Here is a 14,669-nt window from a genome sequence, read left to right on the forward strand (position 1 = left end):
GGCTTCAAGCCCAAATTTTTGGGCCAAACGCTTCATTTTTAGGATTTTGAGGAGGGTTTAAACATTTTTGTGTGTACAATAATTGAAATTTTAATGTCTCAAACCCCATTTTTGTGCCAAAAGTCTCATTTCAGGGTCTAACTCTTATATTGGGTCAAAATTTCAAATTTAGGGTCCAATCCCTTTCTGAAAGTAAACTCCCACATTTTAGACCCTATTTTAAGGATAATGCCTCATTTTTGGGCCAAAACTTTTTTTGGGTCCAAATATTAGGTAAACATCCATTCCTGCTTTTTTAGGAGTAGAAAACCTAAATTTTAGATCCTTATCTCACATTTTTAGGACCAAACACATTTTTGGGACGAAAACTTCTTTTTTGGGACCCACCCATTTTCGGGTGGACAAAATGATTAATTTTAAGGCCAAACTTGCAGTTTTTGGAACATAAATCTCATTCTTGGAGGTGTAAATCCCAATTTTAGGCCGAAAAATTTTGCATTTAGGAGCACATGCAGCAATTTTAGTGTAAAGTCTTCAACTTTGGGCCCAAATTCTGCATTTTTAGAGCCCTTTGTGGTCTCCAGCCGTAATTTTTGGGTCATTTTAATTCGGTTTTGGGTCCAAATTTCCCTTTCCAAGGCCTCCACCTCCCCCCTCCCCTCAGCTCCCGCTGTTGCCATGGCAACGGGCCCGGCGCGCCCTGCCGTGACGTCACGGAGGCGCCAGCCAATCAGAGCGCAGCTCGGCCGTTGTTGCTGAGGGGCGGGTGGGGGTCACGTGACCCCGAGGGGGAGTCCGGGGGTCCTCGTGCAAGGGGTCACGTGATCCGTCGTGTAAATCCCGAATTTTCCCAAAAGAATATCCTAAATTTCCTCATTTAAACCCAAATTTCCCCACACAAGCCCCAAATTTCACCATTTAAACCCCAAATTTCCCAATAAAATCCCAAATTTACTCGTGCAAATCCGGAGCTTCCCTGTGCAGATCCCGAATTTCCTCATCCAACCCAAATTCCTCATTCCTCAAATCGCGAATTTCCTCATCCAAATCCCAAATTTCCCCCATACAAATCCCAATTTTCTCCACTTAAATCCCTAATTTCCTCACCAAATCACAAATTTTCCCACAAAAGCGCCAAATTTACTCAATTCCCAAATGTCCTCATCCAAACCCCAAATTTCTCCATTTAAATCCCAGATTTCCCCATTTAAAGTCCAAATTTCCCCATCCAACCCCTAAATTTCCATGTCCAAACCCCTTCCCCTATGAGCTCCTCCCCCCTTGCACACGCGCGTGCCAGCCCCGCCCCTCCCCCTCCCCGGGCACCACGGGGTTAAATTCGGCCCCTCCCCCACCCCGCGCCCCTCCCCCACCTCGCCGGAGCTTCCCGGGGGCGGGGCGAGGCCGAGGAGGCGTGGTCAGCCCGATGGAGGCCACGCCCCCTTTGGGCACGTGCGGTCCCGCGCGCTGCCCGAGGGGAGTGGGGAGCGCGGGGCGGGGCTTGGCGGTGCTGCCGCGCGCTGATTAGTCGGCGATGGGAAGGCGGTTCTGCCATTGGCTGGAGCGCGGTGTCCCCAGGGTGGCCCCGCCCCTGGTGTGCCAGGGCACCCCCTGCAGGTCACAGTGCGATTCCAGTCCCAGTGCTCCCAGTACAGGCTCTTACTGGTCCCAGTGCTTCCCAGTCACAGTGCGGCTCTGTCCTGGTCCCAGTGCCAGCTTATACTGGTCCCAGTGCCTCCCAGTATGCTTATACTGGGCACAGTGCACCCAGTGCCATCCTGTACTGGTCCCAGTGTGCTCCAGTCCCAGTGTCATTTTATACTGGTCCCAGTACCAATTATACTGGGCCAGTGCCTCCCAGTGTCACCCTGTCCGGTCCCAGTGCCTTCCATTCCAGTGTCACTCGTACTGGTCCAGTGTCACCTGTATGGTCCAGAACTAGCTCCTACTGGTCTCAGTCTCTCCTGGTACTGGGCAGTACTGGTCCCAGTGCCTCCCAGTGCCAGTCCGAGACCCTCCGTAACCCTAGACTGGGCCCAGTACTTCCCAGTATGGTTCTGTACTGGTCCCAGTACCTGTCACTGTTATCTCATTTTATTCCAGTCCACCCCAACCCATCCCAGTCCATCCCAGTCCACTTCCAGTCCTATAGCAGCCCACCCCCGCCACCTCCCATGACATCTCAGACCCCCCCAGTCCCTCTCAGTCACCCCCAGTCCCTCCCAGTCCCCCCCAATCCCCCCCAGTCGCCGCCGCGGTGGGCGTGGCCTCGCAGCGGAGTGGGCGTGCCCCTCTGCGGGGCGTGACGCGCGGTGGGCGTGCCCTCTCCATATATGGGGGTGCCTCGCGCACTCCTTCCCTCCGTGGGCGTGGCCAGCGCTCCCTCATCCCCTTTGTGGGCGTGCCCCGGAGACTCGGAGGGCGGTCCCTCCTCGGTGGGCGTGTCCCGGCGGTGGGGGCGTGTCCATCTCTCCCCTGTGGGCGTGTCCGGGGGCGTGTCCGGGGCGGGCGGGGCGCGCGGCTCTCGGGTCCTTTGTTTGAGCGAGGCCGGAGCCGCGGAGCCGCCGCAGCGCCGGGGCCGGGCCGGGACCCCCGGGACCCCCGGGACCCTCCCGCACCCGGCACCCGCCGGGACCCCGCCGGCACCCCACGGACACACCGGCACCGGCAGCGCCGCAGGTACCGCTGAGGGACGGGCGGCGGGGGCAGCGCGGCCGGGGCGGCCGGGCCGCGGCCTGAGGGGAAGGGAGGGGGGGGAGTGTGTGTGTGTGAGGGGTGAGGGGGGTGGGGAGGGGGCTGAGGGGGGGGGGGGGGGGGGGGAGGGGGTGTCAGGTGAGGGGGGTGGGGGGGAGGTGAGGGGGAATGAGGGGTCCGGGGTGGGGGGGGGGAGTGTGAGGGGAAATTGGGGGGGGGGTTGGCGTGAGGGGAATGGAGGGGGCTGGGCTGGGGGGGGGTCAGAGGGGGAATTTGGGGGGTGGGCTGAGGGAAATGGGGGGGCTGGGGTGGGGGTGAGGGGTGCGGGGTAAGGGGGGAGAGCTGAGGGGGGTTTGGGGGGTAGAGGTGCGTGAGGGGGAAACTGAGGGGAAATTGAGAAAATTGAGGGGTGCGGGGTAGGGGGGGAAACTGAGGGGAAATTGGGGGACTGAGGGAAATTGAGGAGGGGTGTCAGGATTGGGGTGAATTGAGGGGATTTTGGGGAGGGGGTGTCAAAAGCTGAGGGGAATTCGGGGGGTTTGAGGTGCGTGAGGGGGAAACTGAGGGGAAATTGAGAAAATTGAGGGGTGCGGGGGGAAACTGAGGGGAAATGGGGAGGGGGAGCACGGCTGAGGTGATTTCGGGGGGTCCGGCCTGGTTGGGGTGAACTGAGGCGATTTTGGGGAGGGGGTGTCAAACCTGAGGGGAATTTGGGGGCTTTGAGGTGCGTGAGGGGGAAACTGAGGGAAAATTGAGAAAATTGAGGGGTGAGGGGGGAAACTGAGGGGAAATGAGGGGACTGAGGGGAACTGGGGAGGGTCCGGCCTGGTTGGGGTGAATTCAGGGAATTTTGGGGAGGGGGCGTCAAACCTGAGGGGAAATTTGGAGGGGGTCTGGGCTGAGGGGGATTTGAGAGGGGATTTTGAGGTGGGGGGGTAAAATCTGGGTTAAACTAAAGGGGTTTGGGTTTAGGGGAGGGGAAATTGAGGTGACATTTGGGGGGGTCAGAGCTGGGGTGAAATGGGGGGGCTCAAATTTGAGGTGAAATTGGGTGGGGGGCTGATTAAAATTTGGGGATTTGGGATTTTGGGGGGGTCAGAGCTGAGGTGAAATGAGGGGGTCAGATATGAGGTGAAATTGGGGTTTTTTAGGGGGTTTGGGAGAAAATTGAGGTGAAATGGGTGGGGGGCTCACCTGGAGGGATTCAGGTGAATTGGGGGGTCCTGGTTTTTTTGGGGTGATTTGGGGGGGGTCAGACTGAGGTGAATTGGGGGGGTCTTGTCCTGTTTTGGGTAATTTTGAGGGGGGTCAGTTAAAACTGAGGTGATTTGGGGGGGTCAAATATGAGGTGAAATTGGGTTTTTTTGGGGGTTTGGGAGAAAATTGAGGTGAAATTGGGGGGTCTCACCTGAAAGGAATCAGAGCTGAGGTGGATTGGGGGGGCTCAAATTTGGGGTGAAATTGGGGGGGGTCTCATCTTGTTTTGGGTAATTTTGGAGGGGGTCAGATATGAGGTGAAATTGGGGTTTTTTGGGTTTTTGGAAAAAATTTTAGGTGAAATTGGGTTGTCTCACCTGGAGGAGGTGATTTGGGGGGTCTGGTGTTTTTGGGGTGATTTGGGGGGGTCAGATTGAGGTGAATTGGGGGGTCTCACCTGGGCTCAGGTGAATTGGGGGGGGACAATTAAAATTTGGGGGTTTGGAATTTGGAGGGTTCAAACCTGAGGTAAAATAAGAGGGGGGGGCAAAGCTGAAATAATGGGGGGATAAATTTGGGGGGGGGGGGCTGGGCTGAGGTGAATTTGGGGGGGCCCCAGTGTGAGATAAAGAGGGGGTAAAATTTGAGTTTAAATTTGTGAGTTTGGATTTTGGGGGGGGTTTAAATTGGGGAAATTGGGGGGGGGTCTGCCCCCTCCCCAAATTGATTTGGGGGTGTCTGGGCTGAGTTAAATTGGGGGGCTCTGACCCCCCCCCCCCATGTGTGGATTTTGGGGGGGTCATTTGGGGTGAAACCCTCCCCCTCCCCCAAGTGAATTCAGGGGGGGATTTTGGGGTGAATTTGGGGGGGTTTGGGTCTTAAAGGGCCAGCACAACTTTGGGGGGCACCTTTAGTGACCCCAACCCCCCCGTGCCTCAGTTTCCCCATTTTTGGGGGTGTTCCTCTTGTTTATTTCGGGGGGGGGGCGCAGGAAAGTTTTGGGGGTTCAGGGGAGGGGTCGAGGTGTCAAGGGGGGGTCTTGGAGGGATTTTGGGGGCTCTGGGAGGTTTGGGGGTATCAGGTGAGGATTTGGGGGTGCTGAGGGGTCTGGATTGGGGGCTCAGAGAGGATTTGGGGGTTGTGGGGGTGTTGAGGTTTGTAGGGAGGATTTGGAGGATTTTGGGGTGTCTGGGGTCAGGTGTGCTTGGGGGTCAGAAAACGGAGGGTCAGGCCTTGCAGCCTTATTGGGGTGTAGCCCCTTCCTGAGCCCCCCAAAATGGCACCTTGGGACCCCTAAATACACCTAGAATCCCCCAAATCACCTGATAACCCCTCCTCCAAATGCACCTGAGACCCCCCAAAACCATACTGGGATCCCCAAAAGCTTCTGGGACCCCCAAAACATGGGTCCAAAACCCCAAAACTACACCCTGGGACCCCCAAACACATCTGGGACACACCTTAAACAGTGTCAGGGAACCCCAAATCTGCACCTGGGACCCCCCCAAACACACCTGAGACCCCCTAAACATGTCAGGGAACCCCAAATCTGCACCTGGGACCCCCCCAAACACACCTGGGACCCCTTAAACGTGTCAGGGAACCCCAAATCTGCACCTGGGACCCCCCCAAACACACCTGCCCCCCTCGGCTGGGCGCCCCGGGCCGGGCTGGGCGCGGCCTCCTGATAAGGCGGGTGTGGGGCACTGGGAGGGACTGGGAGGGACTGGGAGCACGGGGCAAGGGTGAAGGCTGCACTGGGAACAGGGTAGGAGCTGTACTGGGAGGGACTGGGAATGGTGTAAGGGCTGTACTGGGAGCACTGGAGGACTGGAGCATGGAGTGGGGTAAGGGCTGTACTGGGGGTACTGGAATGGTGTAAGGGCTGTACTGGGAGCACTGGGAATGGTGTAAGGGCTGTACTGGGAGCACTGGGAGGGACTGGGAGCACTGGGAGTGGGGTAAGGGCTGTACTGGGAGCACTGGGAATGGTGTAAGGGCTGTACTGGGAGCACGGGAAAGGTAGGGGTGTACTGGAGCACTGGGAATGATGTAAGGCTGTACTGGAGCACTGGGAGGGACTGGGAGTACTGGGAATGGTGTAAGGGCTCTACTGGGAGCACTGGGAGGGACTGGGAGCCAGGAACAAGAGTGAAGGTTGTACTGGGAGCACTGGGAATGGTGTAAGGGCTGTACTGGGAGCACTGGGAATGGTGTAAGGGCTGTACTGGGAGTACTGGGAATGGTGTAAGGGCTGTACTGGGAGTACTGGCTACGGAGGGCAAGGGTGAAGGTTGTACTGGAAACGGGGGAGGAGGTGTACTGGGAGCACTGGGAATGATGTAAGGGCTGTACTGGGAGCACCGGGAACAGGGTAGAGGTGTACTGGGAGCACTGGAATGGTGTAAGGGCTGTACTGGGAGCACTGGGAGGGACTGGGAGCACTGGGAATGGTGTAAGGGCTGTACTGGGAGCACTGGGAGCACTGGGAGGGACTGGGAGCTAGGGACAAGGGTGAAGGTTGTACTGGGAGCAGGGTAAGGGCTGTACTGGAGCACTGGGAGGGACTGGGAGCACTGGGCAAGGGTGAAGGCTGCACTGGGAGCACTGGGAGCAGAGTAAGGGCTAGACTGGGAGCACTCGGAGTGGGTTTAGAGCTGTACTGGGAACACTGGAAGGGACTGGGAGCTGGGAGAAGGGTGAAGGCTGCACTGGGAGCACTGGGAATGGGGTAGGGCTGTACTGGGAGCACTGGGAAGGGACTGGGAGCATGGGCAAGGGTGAAGGCTGTACTGGAAACAGGGTGGGAGCTGGACTGGGAGCACTGGGAATGGGGTAAGGGCTGTACTGGGAGCACTGGGAATGGTGTAAGGGCTGTACTGGGAGCACTGGGATTACTGGGAATGGTGTAAGGGCTGTACTGGGAGCACTGGGAACTGGGAGCAAGGGTGAATGTTGTACTGGGAGCTGGGTAAGGGTTGTACTGGGAGCACTGGCAAGGACTGGAACAGGGTAAGGGCTGTATTGAGAGCGTTGGGAGTACCAAGTCTTACTGGGAGCTGGGAGTGACAGTTACTGGTTTTACTGGAAGCTGGGAATGACAGTTATTGATGTTACGGGGAGATAGAAATGGTCCCTACTGGTTATACTGGGAGCACTGGGAGCTGAGTATGGTTACTGGAGCCAAGAGTGTGAGATACTGGGAGTACTGGGCCTGGAATGATGGGGAAGGGCCTTACTGGGAGCTACTGGGAACAGCGGTACCAGTCATACTGGAGCACTGGGGATGCTGGGAACAGCAGTATGGTTATACTGGGAGCGCTGGGATACTGACGGCACTGGCACTGGTCATACTGGAGCAATTGGTAATAAAGGGCTGTACTGGGAGCTGCTGGAGATACTGGGAATGGAGATGGCTGTACTGGGAACTACTGGGGATACTGGGAACACTGACACTGGTCATACTGGGATACTGGGAACACTGGTACTGGTCATACTGGGGATACTGGGAACACTGGTGCTGTTCATACTGGGGATACTGGGAACACTGGTGCTGGGGATACTGGGAACACCGGTGCTGGTCATACGGGAGCACCGGTGCTGGTATACTGGGAACAGCAGTACTGGTCATACTGGGAGCAGCCCCCTGGGCCGTACTGGTCCCAGTATGACACTGGGAAGGGAGAGAGGTGTCCCAGTGCTCCCAGTCAGACTCTGTGTGTGTGTCCCAGTGCTCCCAGTGCTCCCAGTGCAGCTCTGTGTGTGTGTCCCAGTGCTCCCAGTGCAGCTCTGTGTGTGTGTCCCAGTGCTCCCAGTGCCGCTCTGTGTGTGTGTCCCAGTGCTCCCAGTGCTCCCAGTGCAGCTCTGTGTGTGTGTCCCAGTGCTCCCAGTAAGGCTCTGTGTGTGCCCATGCTTCAGTGTCCGTGTCCCGTGCAGCTCTGTGTGTGTGCCCATGTCCAGTAAGCACTGTGTGGTCCCAGTGCTCCAGGTCACTCTGTTGGTGTCCCGAGTGCATCCCAGTTACAGTCTGGTGTGTGTCCCATGCTTTCCAGGTGCCCAGTAAGGCTTGTGTGTGTCAGTGCTCCCAGTGCAGCTCTGGTGGTCCCAATGTCCAGGCAGCTCTGTGGTGTGCTGGAATGCTCCAGTGCAGCTCTGTGTGGTGCCCAGTCCTGGAATGGTGTGTCCCGTTGGCGTCTGCGACGTCTGGTATGGGTCCATGGACCAGTGCTGCTTCTTGGGTCAGGGAACCAGGAGTCTGGGTGTCCCATGGCCCAGTGCACCTCTGGGTGCCATGCCCCGGCCTCTGTGGTGTGTACCGTGCTCCCAGTGCAGCTCTGTGTGTGTCCCAGTGCTCCCAGTAAGGCTCTGTGTGTGTGTCCCAGTGCTCCCAGTGCTCCCAGTAAGGCTCCGTGTCCCCCCCAGGCCATGGCTGGAGCGTAGCCCCTCCCCCACCGGACACAGGACCGACCCTCGGACACGTGAGTGCCCCGCCCCCAATGGCCCCGCCCCCTCCTGTCAGGTGTGTGTGACAGTGTGTGACATCAGATGTGACTCTGTGTGTGTGATGGTGTCACATCTGTCCAGGTGTGTGTGACACCAGATGTGACTCTGTGTGTGTGACGGTGTCACATCTGTCCAGTGTGTGTGACACCAGGTGTGGCCGTGTCACACATTTGTCTGGGTGTGTGTGTGACACCGGTGTGTGGGACGCAGTGTGGGTGACAGTGTCACACACCCGTCAAGTTGTGTGTGTCACCAGGTGTGTGTGACAGCAGGTGTGACCGTGTCACTTGTCCAGGTGTGTGTGTGATACCGGGTGTGACAGTGTCACACATCTGTCTGGGTGCGTGTCACCAGGTGTGTGTGACACCAGGTGTGGCAGTGTCACACCTGTCCAGGTGTGTGTGTGACACCAGGTGTGACAAGGGATGCACACTTGTGCCACACAGATGTTGCACAGACAGACAATGTCACACTTGTGTCACCTCTGTAGGACACTGTCACCTTCACGGGCAATATCAAATATGTGTCACACCTGTAGGACAGCGTCACACCCGTGTCACCTTCATGGGCAGCGTCACACATATGTCACACCTGTAGAACAGTGTCACACCTGTGTCATCTGTCTAGAACAGCATCACATGTGTCTAAGACGCTGTCACACATGTGTCACACATGTCACCTCTTTAGGACAGTGTCACACATATGTCACACCTGTAGGACAGTGTCACACCTGTGCCACCTCTCTAGGACAGCATCACACGTGTCTAAGACGCTGTCACACATGTGTCACACCTGTCACCTCTTTAGGACAGTGTTACACATATGTCATCTGTCTAGGACAGTGTCACACCTGTGTCACATCCACAGGACAGTGTCACACACGTGTCACAGCCGCAGGACAGTGTCACACCTGTGTCACCTCCACAGGACAGTGTCACACCTGTGTCGTACTCATAGGCCAGTGTCACACGTGTGTTACCTTTATTGGACACTGTCACACGTGTGTCACCTCTGTAGGACAGTGTCACACCTGTGTCGCATCCATAGAACGTTGTCACACCGTGTTACCTCTGCAGGACAATGTCACACACATGTCACGTCTGCAGGACACTGTCACACGTGTGTCACCCCCCCAGGACAGTGTCACACCCGTGTCACCTCTGTAGGACACTGTCACACCCCTCCCCTGCTGTTCCACCCTCCCACGCGTGTCACTGTCACTGTCCCCATCCCTGTCCCTGTCCCTGTCCCTCCCCCGATCCGGTGACTCACCCGCCCCTCCCCCACCCCTGCCCCACCCCTCCCCGGCCCCCGGGGCCCCCGGATGGGGACACCCTGGGGACACCCCGGGGTCACCCTGGGGACAGCCCAGACAATTCACAGGGAATAGCACTCGTCAGGGACACCCCAGGGACACCTATGGGGACATCCCAGAGACACCTCAGGGACATCCCGGGGTCACAGGGACACCCAGGGACACCCGTGTACAGGGACACCTCAGGACACTCCAGGAAACCCACCTTGGACACCCAATGTCACAGGGACATCCCAGGACACCTCAGGGACATCCCGGGGTCACAGGGACACCTCGGGACACCTTGGGACACCCCAATGTCACAGGGACACCCCGGGGACACCTTATGGACACCCCAGTGTCACAGGGCCACCCCAGGGCCACCCAGAGCAGGGGACAGCAGTGACACGGGTGTCACACGTGGGGTCACCCGAGGTCACACGCGTGTCCCAGCCGTGTCACCCTGTGCGGTTGTCCCTGTCCCCAGGTGTCCCCTGTCCTCGCCTCACCCTGCGTGTCCCCGTGTCACCCCCTGTGTCACCCCACGTGGCCCTGGGTGTCCCCAGGTGCCCTCTCTGTGTCCCCAGGTGTGTCTGTGCCCTCTTTGTGTCCCCAAATGTCCCCATGTCTGTCCTGTCCCTGTGTCCCTGGATGTCCCCAGGTGTGTCTGTGCCCTCTTTGTGTCCCCAGATGTCCCCAGGTGCCCTCTCTGTGTCCCCAGGTGTGTCCCAGTGTGTCCCCAAGTGCCCTCTCTGTGTCACCACGTGTGTGTCTCCCATGTCCCCCTGTGACCCCGTGTCCTCCCCACCTGTCCCTCGGTGTCCCCAATGTCCTGTCCCCACTCTGTTTCCCTCAATGTCCCATTTCCTGTGTCCCCCAATGTCCCCCGTCCCGTGTCCCTAATGTCCCCGTGTGTCCCCAATATCCTCCTCCATGTCCCCCCAATGTTCCCTTGTGTCCCCTCTGTGTCCCCCAATGTCCCCCCATGTCCCCCATCCCGTGTCCCCTATGTCCCCCCTGTGTCCCCCCCATGTTCCCTTGTGTCCCCTCTGTGTCCCCCAATGTCCCCCCATGTCCCCCATCCGGGTGTCCCCCATGTGTCCCCCACCTCGTGTCCCCCCATGTCCCCTGTGTCCCCCATGTCCCCCACCGTGTCCCCAATCCCCTCTGTGTCCCCCCACATGTCCCCATGCCCCTCTGTGTCCCCAGCCCCCCGTGTCCCCAATGTCCCCCCGTGTCCCTCCATCCCACGTCCCCAGTGTCCCCTCTATGTCCGTCCATCCCGTGTCCCCAATGTCCCCCCGTGTCCCCAATGTCCCCCCATCTCGTGTCCCCAATGTCCCCCCAATGTCTCTGCGATGTCCCCTCTGTGTCACCCTATCCCGTGTCCCCAGTGTCCCCCCCACTGTTCCCCTGTGTCCCCCCAATGTCCCCCCCGTGTCCCCCCTCCCGTGTCCGGGATTCCCCCTCCCCTCCCCCCCACTCCGTCACGGGCATCCGCTGACGTCACGGAGGGGGGGCGGGGCCACCCACGCGGTCCGTGATCACGGTGTCGTGACTCACGGGGTGGGGGGTGCTGTGTCACCCGCGGGTGCCGTTCACACGCCGGTGACTCAGCGGGCCGGTGTCACCCCCGCGGGGCCGGCACACGCGGGGCCGGCGGCACGCACCGACGTAGGACAGGGGGCACCCGGGACACGCAGGACGGTGGGACACGGGGACCCGGAACGCGTGAGGGACAGGGAACCGGGACCACCCGAGGGCGTGAGGACCACGGGGACACCCGGGCACACCGGGACGGTGGACCGGGGGACACCCGGGACACGCGGGCGGCGAGCGGCACGGGACACCGGGGGACAGCAGGAGGTGGGGACACGGGGGACGGACACGACACTGGGACGGGGCACGGGGGGACACCCGGGGCACGGGGACACCGGGTGGGACACGGGGACCGGGGCTACACCGGGACCTGGGTGGGTGGGACATGGGGGATCGGACACCGGGACGGGGACGGTGGGACAGGAGGGACATCCGAGGGTGGAGGACAGGAGGGGACATGGGGCACCGGGCGGGGTGAGGTGGGGTCACCCGGGGGGGAGAGGTGGGGGGGGGGGGCGGATGGTGACCGGGGTCACTGGGGGGGGGACGGGGGGACACGTGTGGGACCAGGGGGCGCTGGCAGGGGTCACTGTGGCCGTGGGTCACCTGGTTGGGCAGTCTGGCTGTGGTCACTGGTGACTGTGGGTCAGTCGGCCATGGGTCACCTGGTGTGCACATGTCTGTGAGTCACTGGTGCGTGGTCACTGGGTTGGGGTCACTCTGGTTGTTGGTCATGGCTGTGGGTCCCTGTTGTGGTCACTGGTGACTGTGGGTCACTCTGGCTGTTGGTCAGTGTGGCTGTGGGTCACTCTGGTTGTGGGTCACTGGTGACTGTGGGTCACTCTGGTTGTTGGTCAGTGTGGCTGTGGGTCACTCTGGCTGTGGGTCACTCTGGTTGTTGGTCAGTGTGGCTGTGGGTCACTGGTGGCTGTGGGTCAGTCTGGTTGTTGGTCACTCTGGCCAGGGGTCACTCTGGTTGTGGGTCACTGGTGACCATGGGTCACTCTGGTTGTTGGTCACTCATTGCTGTGAGTCTCTCTGGCCGTGGGTCACTGTGGCCGTGGTCACTCTGGTTGTGGGTCACTGTGCCAGGGTCACTCGGCTGTGGGTCACTGGTGGCCATGGGTCACTCTGGCCAGGGGTCACTCTGGCTGTGGGTCACTCTGGCCACGGTTCACTCTGGTTGTGGGTCACTGCTGGCCGTGAATCGTGTGTGTGACGTGAGTCTGTGCGTGGTCACTGTGATATTGGTCACTCGGTTGGTCACTGGTCATGGTCACTCGGTTGTTGGTCACTTGCTGAGTCTCTCTGGCCGTGGGTCAGGCTGGTTGTTGGTCACTCTGGTTGTTGGTCACTCGTGGTTGTGGGTCAGGCTGGTTGTTGGTCACTCATGCCTATGAGTCCCTCTGGTTATTGGTCACTCTATCTGTGGGTCACTGGTGACTGTGGGTCACTCTGGCCATGGGTCACTTTAGTAGTTGGTCACTCTGGTTGTTGGTCATTCATGGTTGTTGGTCACTCAGGGTTGGTGTCATGCGTGTTTGGGGTCACACGTGAGTGACCGTGGGTCACTGTGGCTGTGGGTCACTCTGGTTGTTGGTCACTCTGGCTGTAGGTCACTCTGGCCATGGGTCAGGCTGGCTGTTGGTCATTCATGGTTGTTGGTCACTCTGGCTGCGGGTCACTCTGCTCACCCGTGTTTGGGGTCACGTGTCCCATGCTTATGTCACATGGTGCCGTGTCCGGCTCAGTGTCACCACCCGTCCCACGCGTGTCACCCTGTCCCTGTTGTCACCCTGTCCCTGTGTGTCCCCAGGTGTCACCCTGTCCGTTATGTCACCCTGTCCTTTGTCACCCTGTCCGATGTCACCTGTCCAGTTGTCACCCTGTCCCTGTTGTCACCCTGTCCTGATGTCACCCTGTCCCTCATTGTCATCCTGTCCCTGTTGTCACCCTGTCCCCGAGTGTCGCCGTCCCCTTCCCGCTCCCCGTGGGCGTCGCGGTCTCCCCTTGGCCACGCCCCCAGTCGTGACGTCACGGGAAGGCCCCAAAATTCTCCCTCAGCCGTGGCCATGACGTCACGGCTGGGGGCGGGGGAAGGCCCTGCCCCTCCCCAGTGTCCCCAAATGTCCCCAAATTGTCCCCAAACCCCTCCCAGTGCTTCTCTTCATTCAGCCCCACAGGGGGGCGTGGCACCGCCTTGCCCCGCCCTCCCCTCTCCTCATTGGCCAGCACCAGCCTGACCCCTCTCTCCATTGGTCGCCCTCAGGCTGAGCCAGAGCCGGAAGGGAGCGATGATTGGCTGCCAGGCAAGAGGCGCGCTGTGATTGGCCGGTTCCTGGAGAGCGTCGCGTCATCGGTAAGGGGGCGGGGCGTGGGTAGAAGGGGGCGGGTCTGTGGCGCGTGTGAAGCCCCGCCCACTTCCGCATCACGTGATCGCGGGATTGCCTGCCCCCTCCCGCTGGGGGCGGAGCCTCAGAACTGCCCTGAAATTGACCCAGAATTGCCCTAGAAGTGCCCCAAAATTGCCCCTAAAAGTACCCCAAAACTGCCCCAGAATTGCCCCAAAATTGCCCTAAAATTGTCTCAGAATTGTCCCTAGAAGTGCCCTAGAATTGACCCTAAAAGTGCCCTGAAAGTGCCCCAAAAACTGCCCCTAAAAGTGCCCCAGAACTGCCCCTAAAAGTGCCCCAGAATTGTCCTAAAACTGCCCCCAAAAATGCCCCAGAATTGACCCTGAAAGTGCCTCAGAACTGCCCTAAAATTGACTCAGAATTGCCCTAAAACTGCCCTAAAAGTGCCCCATAATTCACCCTGAAAGTGCCTCAGAACTGCCCCTAAAACTGCCCCAGAATTGCCCCAAAGCTGCCCCTAAAAATGCCCCAGAATGCCCCTAAAATTGCCCAAAATTTCCCTAAAACTGCCCCGAAAGTGCCCCAGAACTGCCCCAAAGCTGACCCCAAACTTCCCCCTGGCCCCAGGTACCCCCTAAGTGCCCATTCCTGCCCCTGTTGCCCCCTAAGTGCCCCCCAGGTGCCCCAGTTGCCCCCTAAGTGTCCGTCCCTGCCCCAGGTGGATGCGGCAGTGAGGGAGGGGCCGCCCCCGCCCAGCAGCCGCCCCCTCCCCCCCCCCCACGGGGGGGCCACGGGGGGACCCAGCCCAGCCCCCCCACCAGTGGTGAGTGGGGGGCTCGGGGGGGGCTGTGGGGCTGGTTATGGGGTTTGGGGGGGTTATGGGGCTGGGTTTAGGGGTTATGGGGCTGGCTTTGGGGTCACAGGGGTGGTTTTAGGGGGGTTTTTGGGGGTCTATGGGGCTGCTTATGGGGTCATGGGGGACTTTGGTGGGGATTTGGGGCTTTATGGGGCTGGCTGTGGGGTCATGG

At 59.5% G+C, this 14,669-nt stretch overlaps 1 long non-coding RNA gene across 1 annotated transcript; it reads left to right on the forward strand.

The window, feature by feature from the left end:
* Positions 1-2,609: 2,609 nt before the first annotated feature.
* Positions 2,610-13,641, forward strand: LOC135460539 (uncharacterized). The gene is made up of 3 exons (XR_010443243.1): positions 2,610-2,679; positions 8,274-8,369; positions 13,557-13,641. It is a non-coding gene; the product is annotated as an uncharacterized LOC135460539 (long non-coding RNA).
* Positions 13,642-14,669: the final 1,028 nt, after the last annotated feature.

Source organism: Zonotrichia leucophrys, unplaced genomic scaffold, assembly GCF_028769735.1.
Source record: "Zonotrichia leucophrys gambelii isolate GWCS_2022_RI unplaced genomic scaffold, RI_Zleu_2.0 Scaffold_55_320004, whole genome shotgun sequence".
Lineage (NCBI taxonomy): Eukaryota > Metazoa > Chordata > Aves > Passeriformes > Passerellidae > Zonotrichia > Zonotrichia leucophrys.